The 16,177-nt window shown below is 42.4% G+C and overlaps 1 pseudogene; it reads left to right on the forward strand.

Annotated features, from left to right (window-relative positions):
- Nucleotides 1-16,177, forward strand: part of LOC102376241 — a 212,964-nt pseudogene that overhangs the window by 130,369 nt on the left and 66,418 nt on the right.

Raw genomic sequence — 16,177 nt, forward strand, 5'->3', positions numbered from 1 at the left:
GAGAATCTCAGGAGGATCCTGAGAACCCCGATTCTGAGAATTCCGGGAGAAATCCGAGAGAATTCCGGCAAGGAGTCCATGATTACCTCGTGGACTTCTACGTAAATCTCGGACCGACTGGTAGCCTAATCAACTACTAAAAGCCTCTCCCCGTACGTACTCTTCCCTGCGCGCAAAAGGATCCACGAAGCCTAGCAAACTTCATGTGAGTCTATTCAGAGCTCTTCACTTCGAATACTTTCTTCGGTTGGCGCGATGGGCTCGCGGTTTAGAGCCTCCAACCGGATGGGCTAGAAGAATGTTCACGGGAAGGAACTCTAGTTCGCCTCTCTTCTTTTCTATCTGTAACCGCAACTCAAGCAAGTTTTCCTGCCTGCACCGCGACCATCTTCGGTGTAAGTAAACAATCTTAAACAACCATTAAGCGTCCGTGCCTAATTCTAGCGTGTCGCCTGTTTTCTCCGATCCAGCGTGCCCGGGCTGCTGGCCACAGCCTGCGCGGAGCACAAAAAGGGTCCGGATCGCTCCCGGCCCGCACAAATACAACAGACTTTAACTGAATAATTCCATACTCAGTCTTCAGCAGCTCATAAGCAGATTTCTCTTTCAGTAACATGTCTTAGAGTCCAGTGTTGTGCATCTCCTTGAGTGAGAGAGGAGGACATTAAGCCCCATGCAGGTTAGTCCCAGGTAAGAAGGCCATATCATTAGACTACTACATAGTCAGAGCTTTATTCTGTCTTGAATTATTAATTATTAATCATTGTGCAATCAGCTCTATCCCTTTAGTTATTCATCTTACTACTAGGAAGATCCAGTTTGTTTTGCTACAAAGTCATTGATCAACTGTGAGAATAAATTGAGTCACATTGTTAAATAAAATCTAGTTAATGATTGACCATTGCAGTTAATAGCTCATTTAGATTAATCATTTATAAGTTACATTTTTGCAAAGTAATGAACTTTAAATATTTTGTTACTTTGGGGTCTTACTGATCCATTTCAAAACAACAACAATCCCTGGTGAATAAAAGGAAAATAAATTATTACATGTATTGAATGGGGACCATGTTAGTAAATCAGTCATTACTCCAATTAAATAATGATCTTCTCCAGAGATGAATTATCTTTGCTTATTCTGGAACAGCTAGAATATCCCCAGGATCATAGGCATTTAAAACTGTGATTACGAAACACATTATTGAGATATACAATATTTGCATAGCTTGAACATAGAATGAAAGCTTTGTCATGTCCTTTTATGAGGCTGTTGTTAGCAAATTGGTAGATTACCCAAAAGACATGTAGAGATCAAAGAACAAACCAGCACAAAAAGGTCACATCTAATACCAAAGATGCTCAGTAATATGGGTTTAAAGAAACCATCTCTATCCCTTTGCGCAAATAGTAATAGGAGCCATGGGAAAACAGTATCCTGCAGTCCTCTTGAATCATACCTTCCCCCATTGAGAAAGGGAATTCCTCATTTAGAGTGAGTGACAGGAAGACTGGGTATTATGGGCCATATAGTGCCAGCCATCTAAACCTCTCATTTGATTCAGTGGGAGGTGTATTCTTCTACTTTTATATATTTTTTTCTTTTCCATAACGCACAAAAATACAAAATCATTAAAATCTTTTTGCCAACGTGTGATGTTGCTGTGTCTAGTTTCTCTCTATTAATTTACTGTATTCCTTTGAATATGACACACTCTTTAGAAGCAAATATTTACCATGTTTACTCAAATATAATATGAGGCTCTCCCCCAATCAATATGTGGGCGAGGGGAGCTGCCTTGTCTTACATTCACATATAAAGAAACTGCATTAAATACATTGTTTATCATTGAACTGCTGCTAAAAGTGGCACATGTTCAGTAACGTAAACCAGCTATACAGTTGACTAAATGCAGCGAACGCTGAGCATGTGTATAAAACACTTGGCCCATATAGGGCAAACATGCTGATGGGAACTTTTTTATGTACGGGCAGTCCTCGACTTACAACGTTTTGAGTTTCAACACTTCGCACTTACAACGTTTATAAATTGACACCCTGTTTCAACTTTCTGATGTCAGTTTCAACTTTACAATGCTTGATCCAATGTGACGCCAGTGAACAACATCGCCCATCTCCCTGGAGAACATCTGTCCAAACTTCCTTGGACACTTTCTTTAAGAAAGCAGGCAAGACTTCAGAAAAACCTGCAGCCATGACTCCAGAGAAGACTCCAGCCTAGAACCCTTCAAAAAGTCCAACCAAGAGCTCTTCAAAAAGTCCAGCAAAGTCACCTCAAAAAAGTCCTTCCAAATCAATATGATTGATGTTTACAACATAAATACATTAATGTAGCTATGTTACTCATCTATAATTGATTGAGTACAAAATTCTGGGTTATTTTTCCTGAAAATAGGCTATCAGGCCTTGGTTCAGGAACCAAGCCCCCATTTATAACATTGTTTCCTATGGGATAATCAGTTCTGAGTTATGTTTCGACTGAGGACATGCATGTCAGGAACCAATTGTGTCGTAAGTCCAAGGACTGCCTGTATTGTAAAATGAGGTAGTTGCTCCCCCAGGAGAGAATGAGCATCAGGCATGTATGTATTGTAATACTCAGAGAAGCTAGAGCAAGCTCCAACACCCTCCACTGGTGCAAAACAACCTGATGAGAACCTTTTTTTGTGTGTGATCCTTAAAAACAATAGGTGGGTGCTCCTTCTGCAGGAAACTGACACTGGGCCTCGATGTAGTACAATAGTAGGCCAGCACTAGAAGGGCCAGAGTCAGCCCTGACACCTTCCCCTTGGTACCAAAAATGCTACATTTGATCTTAGCCAAAAAGGCTGAGATTTTTTCTTTAAGCAAATTTTTTGTGTTCCAAGTCAAATCAGCCAAATCAATTCCTAATCTGTGAGTCAGTCAAGAACAAAATGTGGCCCTACTACCAACAAACATCCTCCACCCCTACTTGGGGCTTCCAGTGCTTCCAAATCCTTTGGCAGGCATCCTATGTGCAGGCCCAGGCCTGGAGGCTTGGGGTTTGGATGCCACCGACTTTCACTTGCCCTCAGCCGTACAGCCACAGGAGCAAGCTAGAGAAGTCTTCCATTTCTATAAAGTCAGGGTATAGCCAAGATCTTCCCACTGGAAGTGAAAGTGTGAGGTTAACTATGCATTACCTTGGTTAAGGTACTACTTTCTGCCAATAAAGTGCTTTTTCCCTGCCAGTAGGAAAATTGCCTTAGTGGTCATGATGTTCCCCCTGCTAGGTACAACATGTACATATTAGTCTAGAGACAAAAATGAAAGACCAAGATGATGATGATGATGGGTAGGTTAGTGCAGCCTATCCGAATAGGATATATGGTAGCACCTATTGAGTGAAGTTCCCTGTAGTCCCTACTCTTTTACAAGTCATGGTGAGCCACTACATTGAATACATTTAGAATTCCTTTTCACTCCCACAGCTGAGCTGTGCCTTTCTTTCCCATTTCCAACAATTCCTGTTTCTTCACCAGTCTTAAATGTCTGGCAAACATCACCAAATGAGGCTCCAAGCAAGTTGCTCAGAATCCCTTTGTTGGCTCCCCTCTCAACCTTTTGCATATGATTATTGTGGCCCCACCCTCCATGAAGTGAAGCTGGACCAGGGTGCCCTATGCCTCATCTGCATATAATTTTTGGAGGATCCCAGGACTTGTGACAAGTATATCTGGTTCTAGTCACGAGTGAGGGGTTAATTAGCACATGGAACCTTTTGGGAGGTGGGGACTCTGGAATACATGCACATGCTGAATAGTGTCAAGTGAACCACAGTGGTCACAAGACAGGTTGTTAGAGGTGCTGGTGTGTGTGTATACACACACACACACACACACAGAAACATTTTGCCAAAAAAAACCCCCAGGATAGTTTGGACCCAGAGCTGACTGGACAGAGAGAGTGGGGAAAAAACTGAAGCTGAAGTCAAACAGAGACTGGGATTATGGCACATATGCCACCTGTCAGTGGTGGGGCACTGGGCACTTATGAAGGCAGTGTTGCTACCAGTACTTCTGTACACTGTACTAGTCTTCCCCCCACCCTCAGAGTAAGTCATCCACAGAATCGAAGAGCCACATGAATTTCTTTTGGGGCTCCAGATGGAAGAAGGTGGCAAGGACTACTGTACAAAACAAAATGGTCTAGGGACAGAGGAATGCCAGAAGTCCTACTGTTCCTCTGGCTAAGTACATGCCAGATTTGCAAACTGGTTACAGGGGCAAAACCCAAAATAGCCTTCTTTGTAAAGTATGTTGCACAGCACCTGCTGCAACAATGGTCGATGCATACAATGACCAATTCAAGCCCATGGACCATGGAATCACTGTGGTTCTACAAGATACTGGAATGCTTCCAGAACAAATACAAGCTGCACAATGAGGCCCCCAAAGATCCTGATGAACCACCATAAGATGTAAGGGGTAGTAAGGGCAAGGAGACAGTGTCACCTGTGGACCTACTACCCGGTGATAACTACTAGGCTCTGTGGGAGTGAATCTTCCACAAGGACCTGCAGAAGGAGCACAGAGACTTGAACTGGCAAATAGCCCACTGGATATTCCCAGTGCAGGCATGGATAAATAGTGAGGGGCAGAGAAGCACATCAAACTGCCCCAGGCAAACCTGCTGGGAGAAGGCAGAAACTATCAACCACCTCCTTTGGTATTACCCACAAGCCAAAGAAGTACGGAGAAGAGTAAATTTACTCCTCATGATGGTGACAGGAGTTAAGACCATGAACAGAGATGCAGTATTGTTCGGTCACATGACCAAGCAGCGGGGGACCCCAAAAGCCTGCTTCAACCAATTCTGCTCCTGCTTCAGAAATGCTCTGTGGAAGACCAGGTACCTGCTCATGTACAAGCACACAAGCTTCTCATTTGAAGACTGTGGCAAAATGGGACTAAGTGAGATGCAGGGATACTACAGGAAGTTTATGGAAGATGTTGGAAAGGAAATGGTAGCGATCATATGGAAAAGAAAAGACAGACACAGACTGTTCAGAGGTGGGCCAGCCAAAAAGCATGATGATGCCAAAAAAACAAAAAGTTTGTATTCTCTCTAAACGTGTGCTAAAGTGCTGCTTAAAGGTGTGTTTATGGAGTACTTGTGCTAAAACTTGCAGACTTAAAAAAAAAGGTAAAATCCATCATTTCTGAATGAACTAAAACTATGGGTACTATATGCAAATTCCTACAGCTATGTTTTCTTCAAGGTCAGTTTTTTAAAAATTCTTCTGCACTTCCACATGCTCAGGGATGGCTGGGTCTGAGAGTAAGGAGGGAGAAAGGGGCTGCAGGGAAAAAAGTTGCAGTGGGGCAGAGGTCAAAGGGGCTACCTGACCCACCCCAGATTTATTTTTCCTGCAGCAGGAGTGGCAAACTTCCAATAATTCGATTCTATGCCTGGAAAATTATATCAAATTTATAAATTTTCCATATATAGAGTCTAATTATTGTGGGGGAGGGATCTTATAATTAGGGCTGTCTTATATTCGAATAAAAATGGTATTCTAAAAATGGCCCGCATCTTAAATTTGAGTTTAAAAAGAAATTTAAAAAGCTCTTGTATGTACCATATAAAGGCTATATCGTTTAAATATATCTTTTATTTGATGCTTTATTATTTTCTTAAAGTCAGAAATGAGTCAGAAATGTCAGAAAAAAACTTAAATTCAAGGGGGTCTTGTATTTGAAAGAATACAATATTTGTTAGTTTCCTCTACTTAGTTGTCAAATGCATGAGCAACTCATATTAAGCCTTAGTGAAGAGAATGTTTAGAAAGAAAAACAGGTTTCCAGAAGTAAGACATACTTATCTAGGTTAACGTTCAAAATGATTAATGAAGACAGACTCAAGCTGTTTTTCTTATCAATCTCTAGCATACAAATATTTCAGGTGTTGTAAAAAAGGTTTCCACTAAATGCACTTTTGTATTTTTAGAAATATTTATAATTTATATCTGTTTGCCTTATCTCTCATAGCTGTGCATGTGATGCTGTCCTTTGGCTTCCTCCAAGTATTAGATACAAGTGAGAAAATACAGTTTACAGGCTTCCCCTAATATACTATGCCAGTTATTTGCGGCAAGCGGTAAAGTCTCTGTGTTTCAAATTTTACCACACAAATCTTAAATACCTTCAATTTTTTTTTCCTCTTTATTTTTGAGATGGGTGATTTCCTCCAAAACCTTATTAATTTTGATAGGGAAAACATCTGAAGCCATTGTTACATTTATAAAAGAAGATTGTCTCGATGACCCAAAGTTCAACCCAAAATTTGTGAAGACAAAATCTTCAGTGGCTGCTGGACTCTGTGCTTGGATTATTAATATCATTAGATCCTATGAGGTAGGAGTTAAAAATTGTGTAAATATGTTTGGTTCAAAATTTTTAAATGTTCTGCTGCTCTCCTGTAAATGCAAGAATTCAATACATGCTAAGAGCTGTTAATAAGTACATGGGAAATAATATTTTAAAATGTTATTGATAATCTTTAAATCATGAAAATAGACCATGTATAGTAGAAACTTACTCTATCACCATCTTTCATTTGTGAAGGTTTGGCCTTGTAAATCAGGTCAGCTGATATGTCACCACTGAGGGACTGAGGAGACCTAGGGCTCCTATACATGTGCAGGGAGGTTGCTAATTACTGCATGGTAATTACACAGTGTGGTAATGACCACACTCCAGCACACTCCAGCACCATGTGTATCAGCATCCTCATGCTGGAAAATGGCGGTGGGACACTTTAAAGCTTGTTCGATGAGCTTTAGTTCAAAGCTCCTCGCTGCCATTATTCAGCACAGAAACACTGATACATGTGATGCTCCAGGTGCTTTTTAATTAGTGCGGCTCTCAGATCTGCGCTAATTAAAGTGCCTCCCCCTGCCTCCCGGAGCAAGTCTATAAACGCCCCTAGTTTCTATTCCTGGCTCTGCTTGGTGACCTTGGGCAAGTCACCTCAGAGCTCCGTGCCTATTTACCCATTGCTAAAATGGAACTAATGATACCTCCTTTCTTTATTAAGGCACTTTCAGATCTGTAGGTAGGAATCAATAAAGTCTTAAGTATCTGAAATAGCAGATACAAAAATCACAGTAAAACCTACACAATTGCATTAGTGCACATCTAACATTTAGAAAGCTGAAAATACAGATTGTGGGTTTTTTTCAGAATGATTCCCCTTAATCAATATATTACCATCCAGAATACAACAAAGTTGTATTGCTAATTTGATCTAGGGTGAAAAATACTTATAGTAGTAAGCAATAATAAAATATAGTTTTATGACAGTAACCCCTGATACAATTATACTATATTATAGTGACTGGCTTGCTTGTATTGTAATATGGTAATTTTTACCACTTTTGAACAGTATGAAATGCCTAAGTTATTTCCCAAGCATCCAAAATCTTTTTGAAATATTATTGTCCCCAATTTACTAAAGGGAGAAACTGAAATGAATTGAGTTACCCAAGTTCATGCAGTGAGTTGTACCAGAGCCAGAGTTCAGGAGTTCTGAGGATCTAGTTCTGTACTGAGATTGTCAGATGATGTTCATGCCCCTCTAGCCTCTTTTAATGATATTATGAACATACCCTGTGCAAATCTGAGGCAAACAGCCATGACAGTGGGAAGGGATGATCCTCCATTCATTTCCAGTAGTGTTTTTCTGTGGCTTTGTAGTCCTGTCAGAAATCCTGTATGGATCTTCTCCTTCCTGATCAGAGCAGATCCTAATCTGATTACTTGTCTCTAGATGACTGTACCATGCCATCCCTGCTTAACTGTTAAGAAAAAATGCAGTTTTTTGAACAAGTGTCCTAATCAGACAAAGGCTAGAACAGCTCCAAATTAGCAATGTTTAACTAATTTTTTATACCTATATTTTGCATGGGTTTTCTCTACCTTAGATATTGCCTTTGTCAGATTGGTAAGAAGCTACTTGTGACTTTAATGATTGCTGTAACTATCATATTCTGCATATCACAACTGAAAAATCAGTCATATCATTTAAAACTTTTGAAATAATCATTGGGAAAGGGGATTTAGACATATATGTGAGGTTTGTATTAACAAGTTTTCTTCTTTGAGAGCTTGTGCACTTGTATATTCCACTTATATATGCTTGATTTTGAGGAGTTTGCTAGTCATCCCTGTAGTGGCTGGTGCAGTTGGTTCTGCTAGTTTAATGACTGGACAAGGGCATAAAGGGAGTGACATGGGCTTTGGGATTTTGAAAAGAGGGGGGGTGCAGATAGTGATGCATCATCACATATAACGCAACACATTTTTCTCCAGTTAAAGAAAAACTAGAAACTTTGTTAACATTCTAGGGACCTAGCACTGTATTCTCAGTTCAAGATCAAATCAAAAGTGAATAGATGGGGGGGGGGGCATTAAATGCAACAAACTAGAAAAAAAATGTCAAAATAGTCAAAAGATATTGCATCACTAGTCCTGTAGTCATTTTAGTTAACTGTACATCTCTTATACACATTCATAAAACATAATCTAGCCTTCTTGGGTGTCTTGATGGTGCATCTGCCAATCATTTCTACTCCTGAGTTAATATTACCATACCTGAGTTAAGGTTTTTAGGTAGAGCTAAAAACAGTTTGCAGAGCCATGAAAAAGAAGAGAAACATTGCCAGGAATGGCTAACAAACAGCAAAATTGAAGGAGAAAGGATAGTCTGAAACATCAGGCCCATTAAAAAGGATAGAGAGTCATTAACACCTGTGGAGAGAAGAGACATTAGTATCTTTTTTTTTTTTCAAAAATATTTATTTCTCTCTATATAAATAATATATATAACTGTACCTCTACCAACCTGTCAAGTGACCACTGTGGTTCACTTGACAGACCAAAGCACACTTTAAAAGTTAAACTATTTTAGTCCCATTACAAAGTACCCATGCACCCGTCACCATTTCAGTGCTTTCACTCATTGTCATCATTTTTGTCATCATTGCTGTCCTCACAGTTCTCCACCTTGTTGTTCTCTTTGCAGGGTTTGCCTCTGAAGAGTCTATGCCAGTCCCCTCTCTTCAATATGAGGTCTGCCATCTCTTTCCCATCAACCTTTTCTGTCTTCCTGTAGCATCAGTACATTTCACTCAGTCTGATTTTAATACAGTCCTCAACTGTGGAGTCTGAGTGCCTGTTTATGAGCAGGTTCATGGCCTTCCACAGGGCATACCTGAAGCAGGAGATGAACTGGTCAAAGCAGGCTGTTGGGGCCCTTTGCTGTTTGGTCAAGTGCACATAGAGGACCATTTCTATGGTCAGGATTCAGAAACCTATCACCACCAGGAGGAGTGGATGTACTTTCTTCACACCTCTCTGGCATATAGGCAGTTCCAGAAGAGGTGGTCAATTGTTTCTGCCTACCACCAGCAGGTTTGCTGTGGGCAGTTTGATGGACCTCTCTGCCCTGCGCTGTTTCTCCATGCCTGTATGGGGGAGTGCCCAGTGGGCTGTCTGCCAGTTCAGGTCTCTGTTTACTCCCACACGGCCTGGCGCCTGGCACCTGGCACCAGGTAGTAAGTCCATGGGCAATTAGCAGAGATTAGCAGCTCTCAGGGAGATGACAATTGGCTCAGCACTTTTATGAATAGAAATGCTGCTGCCCTTCCCAGGCAATTGGTTTTAAAGTTTGGGTGAAGCAGGAATCAAGGAGTTATGGAACTGCACCACTACGCCCCTGTGGATCTGTCCTTGCAGAGTTGTGCCAACCTTCCTACATTTCTTTTCATTGTTTGTAGTTGTAGTTTGGCTCCCCAGATAACCTCAAAGAGTCCTTAGCTGCACTAGTCTGAAGTCAGGCAGAAGGTAGGGCAGGATGGCACCTTAGATACTAACTGGTTCAGAAAGGCATGAGTTTTCATAGCCCACAATTTACTTCATTAGGTGCTATGATGGATTCATAGTATCTGATGAGGTAGGTTGTTACCTATGAAAGCTTATGCCTCTCTGAACCATGTAAATAGTTTGTTAGTTAATTTTAGTGTGAACATTATTTTAGTGTAAATAATTAACAGCCCTGATATCTCTGTTGGACATTTTTTTTCCTTTCTTGAATCCCTGAAGTGTTTCCCCTGATACCCTGATTATGGTACAGAAATCCCTAGACTTTGAACACTGCCCTTCATGTGAAGCTGTTATGTGAGGGGCATACTCAAGGTTTGTCAGCACTACACCATTTACAAAGGAGAGTTATCCAGGTAGTTCAAACAAGCTAAATTGGGTAGTGGAAGCAGTCAGTGTAGCCACAGTAGCATAGAGTTCCATACAGGGTACTTTACCCTAGTAAGTAAAGTAGGTCAGGTGGAGCACCATAGTTATGCTGCTTCTGATACCTGAGTAAACTGTGTAGTAGACATAACCCGAATGTCTTATTTGCCCCAGAGAAGGACAGTGAACAAGAAATGCAGCAAGGATCTTGGGAAGCATGGCAGAATCAAAAATCTCTATACTGAGCCTCCAACCTGGAACATATAGGAGATGAAAGACCAGACTTTACTTCATCTAGAAGGGCTCCTTTAGCTACTTGTGCCTCTGTAAAAGGAACATGTTCTCACAAGATCACACTCTGAGAAAAGGCATCATTTCCTGTTACTCCTTCACCTGAATCTTACTCTAAGGCATTCAAGCCCTCTAGTTCTTTGGAAGTTAAGTTTGTTTCCAGGGAAGAGAGATACTCCAGTGCACACAAGAATTGTAGTTGAAATACTCCTTCCTGCTGCCATGGGCTCTCTAACGCCAGGGTGAGTTTAGTTTGATATTCCCTGAGATGGTATGATCTGTATGGAGCTCTCCAAGTACCATTGGCTTTGATGCCAGTCTCTTTGGAACCACTGAGACTGGCATTGACCAGACTGATGCTGCAAGTGCTTTATAACTATGGCACTGTTTTTGCTGATGACAATAACAGTGATTTTGGCACTGACCATACCTGAAGCCTGTGTAGCAATCAAAGGATTTGCCATGTCTTTCACTACCACACTTCCCCCTGCTTTATATGGAGCCTACCTTTCTGCTCATGGTACTGTGCTATCTACTTCAATCCTAGATCTGGGATCGACCTTGACACATTTTCTGGTAATAGCCTCTATACATCAGCAATGAATCTCGTATAAATAGCAGTCTCAATTTTGGTACCATTCTTGGTACCGAGTGCAGCTCTCCTCAGTGACATATACCAGTCATTCTAGACTTCCCTCCAAACCCCAAAGTACTGCTTCTCTGGTGCCTGAAGGATTCTCATACTCTTCAAAGTTAGACTCTAGCAATGAGACCTCTCCTCCTGGGCTTCAGGCTTCAAAATTTTCACTGTCCATAATCCAAGGCATTGCTGTGTGATGCCACAGGGCCACCCCAACCTTAGAACTAGGGTTTAAGGTCTAGCAATGCCTTATGAATACCTCCCATCCCTATTGGTTTCCTTTGTGGATTTTTCACTTTTTACTTTATTCTGCACCTTTTGCTAGGAAAGCTTCTGTTCTAGCTGGGCCTTTCTAGTACTTTCCACCAGGTGCTTTTCAGATCTTGGCATCAGGGTTTCTACTGAGAACTGGAGCTATGCAGTAGAGAGAGGGACCAGCATACAACAGAGAGGAGGCTGCTGAAAGTAGAGACCTGGGAGATGAACCTGTATACTCTGTGGCCAAAAAAAGTCATTTACTGGATGGATAGATTAAGCCAAATGTACGTGCATTGGGAATTGGAGACACAGGAGTGGAGCTGGGGAAGCAGAGACTTAAATGGGAATTGAATCACTGTGGGCTTGATCAAACTTCAACTAACATCAATAAGACGACTCACACTGACTTTAACAGGAGTTGAATCAGGCCCAGTGCCAGCGACGTCTGAGTATCCATCCCTGTCATGTGAGTAACAATCAATTGATAGTTTTCTATTGAGTGCAAGACTCACCCTTTCTAGGCAGAGATTGCCATCACTGTACATTTAAAATTGCCTGAATCTCTCCCAAATTATACTCTGTAGAAGTATCTAATATTCTGGATTATATTATGTAGTGTGGTGGCAACAATATAAGATTATTTTAACCTAAACTGAAATAAGTGTTTATCTATTTTGTTTTTTATATGCATAAAAGAAAAATTGCTATTAGGTGTGGTAGCATATTTATGATTAAATGCTTTATTCATACTCGTATGTCAATCTATTAGTGTGCTGTTAATTCAAATGTTACTATGATGTATTTTATCACCATTAGCACATTTATCACAGGTAGATGTGAAACTTAGACAAAGGTGTACATTCTCATTAATGATGAGTAGCCTATTCATCTTCCTAGAGTGTAATTAATGTTAGTTACAATACTTAATTTTTCACTGTTCCTCATGGTGCATATTTAGCATTTCTTCTGTCCTTTATCAATCTGCTCTCCTATCACATGGACACTTCAAAGAAGATATATGAAAGTTTCAGCTTGGTTTGATGCCTTGTTTTTACAGTATTTTTAAGACTTGAAAATTTTATTCCTGTATTGTAGCCAGCACAGTTTGTTGAAACCTAGATTTGGTAGCATTACCTCCTCTAAAGTTCTTGGATATGAGTTTGTATGTTTTTAGCACATTTCTAATATAATAACCAGTTAACTGAAGCAGATACTGAAAACATTCATACTCTCTGGAATTGATGTGCTGAGCTTGTATAAGGTTTTTTAATATTCCCAGTTCTTCTCTTGGCTTTTCGATTGCATTTTTTTCTGTTTTTAAGTGTGTTAACAGTAGACAAAGAAATGTATGCATAATATGGTTTTGTAAACAACACAACTATTGAGTATTTGAAAACTACACATTAGTAGGTGAGTACTTTTACAACAAGCTTGTTGCTGTATATTGTGGAGCATTACTTTATAAAATGAAGTTAGCTGTGCGATCCAAATTGTGGCCCAGTTAGCATAGTGAAGCAGGCATAGAAAAAAGCTAAGGTGTGGACAAGATGGACAGAAAGCAATCTGTGATGGACCATTGTATGCATTATATTCCCCTTTGGACAGGTGGGTGGAAGAAGGCAGGGACTGGGCAGAACCTTGCATCCATGCTCCAGTGCATCAGTTAACATAGTTATTGCAAAAAGTACAATGCAATAGACTTGGTGTAGCTTGTTCCCTCTGTGGAGCAACAAGAAAACATTCTCCTGTCAGGGCTGATACTGTGGCAACGTTAAAATGATGCTTTTTCAATTAACAAAATGCCTTATTTTTTATACACTTTTCTGTCTACACAGTATAAAAAATATAGAAACGCGCATCAGACTCTGAACTGGCAGACAGTTATGTTCTATATTTTTGTTGTCAAGTGATCAAATTACACGGGCCAAATTTTTCGTAGGTTTTACCTGTGGAACTTCCTTATGTCCGTGGCATGATGCATATGTAAGTGGGTGTGTCTATGTGTGCAATTAATGTGAAGCAATAAACTCTGGAGCAGTTTGAGCCAGAGTAAACTACCCCTGGGTGCAGTGCCTACACATGCGCTTGGGACAGCAGCAGTTTGAGCCAGGGCAGAGCAGGCCTGGACTGGCAGGGGCACTGGAGGTTAGCCCCAGACTCTGGGTGGCAGAGGGGCTGGCTGTGGCACATGGGTGCTGAAAGTGTGCAAAGGTGTGGCCAGACAGCAGGTAGGAGTCTGGACCCCACTGGCTGAGCTGACTGGGCACAATTTATGCGCATGTTCAGCATCTACATGTGCATTTAATCTCAGTAAATTTCTACAGTGTAAAACAGTACTGTTCCCGGTAGTACTATTTTACGCCAGTGTAAATTATTTTACTGAGGCCTAATACTGTCAGATGTGTATACACTGATGCTTTACTCCACTGCTAATTAGTCTATTTTGTAGTAAAGTGCATGTGTCTCCTAGCCTGGGCTAAGACATTGCTCCCTGCTCCTAGGGAGCTGCCTGCTGCTGCGGCAGGGACAATGTCCCTCTGCCCCAGCAGCAGGGATCTCCTGGCCCTGGCTCCTCAATCAGGGCAGGGGACTTGGAAAGAGCTTCAGGGGAGGGGCAGGTCCCAGCGCCCTGCACTGATCTGCCAGTGGGGCAGCTAGCAGTCAGCCCCTGGCTGGGCAGGGATTCCCCACCCTGTTGGGGGCTTGCTACTAGCTCCCCAACCAGCAGATCTTTCCAAGCCCCACAACTTGATCACCTGATCAAGGCATGGAGCTGGGACCTGTCCCTTACCAAGATAGTTCCCAGTCCCGGCTCCATGATCACAGGACCAGGGCTGGAGAGCCTGTTCTCTGCCCAGCTCCACAATCATGGAGCTTGGTGGGGAACAAACTCCCCAGCCCCCACTAGCAGAGAGTTCCCAGTACCAGCTCTGCAGTTGTGAGGCAGGCGCTGGGAGACAAGGATCTTCCAGCACTGGGCCCACAACCACAGAGCTGGTGCTGGGAAATAAGGATATCCCAGCCCCGCACTCCCTTGTTATGATGGTGAAGTGCGGGGCTGGGAGATGAGGATTTCCCAGCTCCTGCTTCCTGATCAAGATCTCGGGGCAGGGGAGTTGGAGCTCCCTGCTACCAGAGCAGGGGGACATAATTCCCGCCCAGGCTCCGGTGGCAGGCAGCTCTTGGAGACAGGGAGCAATCTCCTGTCCCCTACTGGCCTGCTGACCAGGAACAGATTTGTTCCCAGTCAGGTGTCTACATGAGCAGTACTGTGCAGTAACTAAATTTATTTGCGATTAGCGAAGTTTACTGCACAGTAAGCATGTGTGTAAAGGCATATGCTTACTGCACAGTAAACTATGCTACTGTGCAGTAAAGCATCTCATGTAGATGCACCTGCTGAGTATCCTCAGCTACCACTGAACTAACTCAAGAGTACCCAGCACTTTACAACACTAAATTCACAACCATTGAAAATAAAGGGTCAGTGCTTCATTCCCTGAGCTTCCAAAAGGCCCCTTAATTTTGGGTGAAGTAGGATTGGCCCTTATAGTTTCATACAGTTTCATAGTTGTTAGAGGCTGGAAGGGACCTTACAGATCATCAGGTTCAGCCCCCCTGCACTTGGGCAGGAAAGACTGCTGGGATCAGACGACCCCAGGAAGATGGCTATTAAGACGTATTTGAAGATTGCCAGGATGGGTGACTGTACCTCCTCTGTGGGGAGCCTGTTCCAAACCCTTGGCACTCAACTTGTAAAGAAGTTTTTCCTTATGTCTAGCCTGAAGTGATCCTCAGTCAGCTTGTGCCCATTATTTCTTGTCCTCTCCTGGGGGGCCTTGGTGAACAGATGCTCCCTCAGGCCCAGATGCATGCCCTTGACATACTTATAGGATGCTACCAAGTCCCCTCTGAGTCTTCTCTTCTCCAGGCTGAACAGTCCCAAGTCTTTCAGCCTCTCCTATTTGAGGTTGTTTATTCCATAAACACTAACAAATTGTCTCTAAGAATGAAGACATTTCAATTTCCATATTTTCCCTCATTAGGAATTTTAGTGAGCGTATCTACATGAGACACTTAATGGCAAATTAGCATAGTTTACTGTGAAGTAAGCATGTGTGTCTACAGGTGTACATGCTTGCTTCATAGTAAATCTCCCTAATGCCAAGTACATTTTCTATGTGCAAATGCAAGTAGCAAATTTACACAGCATTAGCAATGGCACTGTAGTGCTCGTGTAGATGCCTGACTGGGAGCCAGATTTGTTCCTAGTCAGGCATCCACAAGGGTTGGAAGATGGCTCCCTGACCCTATGAGCTGCCTGCTGCTGGGGCAGACTCTGCCACAGAAGCCCAAATGGGGACTACGTCCACCTGCCCCAGCAGCTGGGAGCTCCTTATCTCCCAGCCTTTGCTCTGCCATCATGATCAGGGAGCAGGGGGCTGGGAGACCCTTATTTCCCAGTCTAAGCCCTATGGGACTTGGGCTGGGAGATAAGGGTCACCCAGCCCAAGCCCCATGACCATGGAGTTCAGGCTGGGCAATAAGCATCTCCCAGGAGCAGCCTTGCAGTTGTGAAGCCAGCACCGGGAGCTCCCTGCTGGAGAGGGCTGGGGACCTGTTCCATGAGCATGGCAAGCAACACACTGGGGAGCTTGTTACCCCCCAGCTCTGCAAGCTCAGATCTGCAAGAGCAACAAGC

Source organism: Alligator sinensis, unplaced genomic scaffold (genome assembly GCF_000455745.1).
Source record: "Alligator sinensis unplaced genomic scaffold, ASM45574v1 scaffold1469_1, whole genome shotgun sequence".
Classification (NCBI taxonomy): domain Eukaryota; kingdom Metazoa; phylum Chordata; order Crocodylia; family Alligatoridae; genus Alligator; species Alligator sinensis.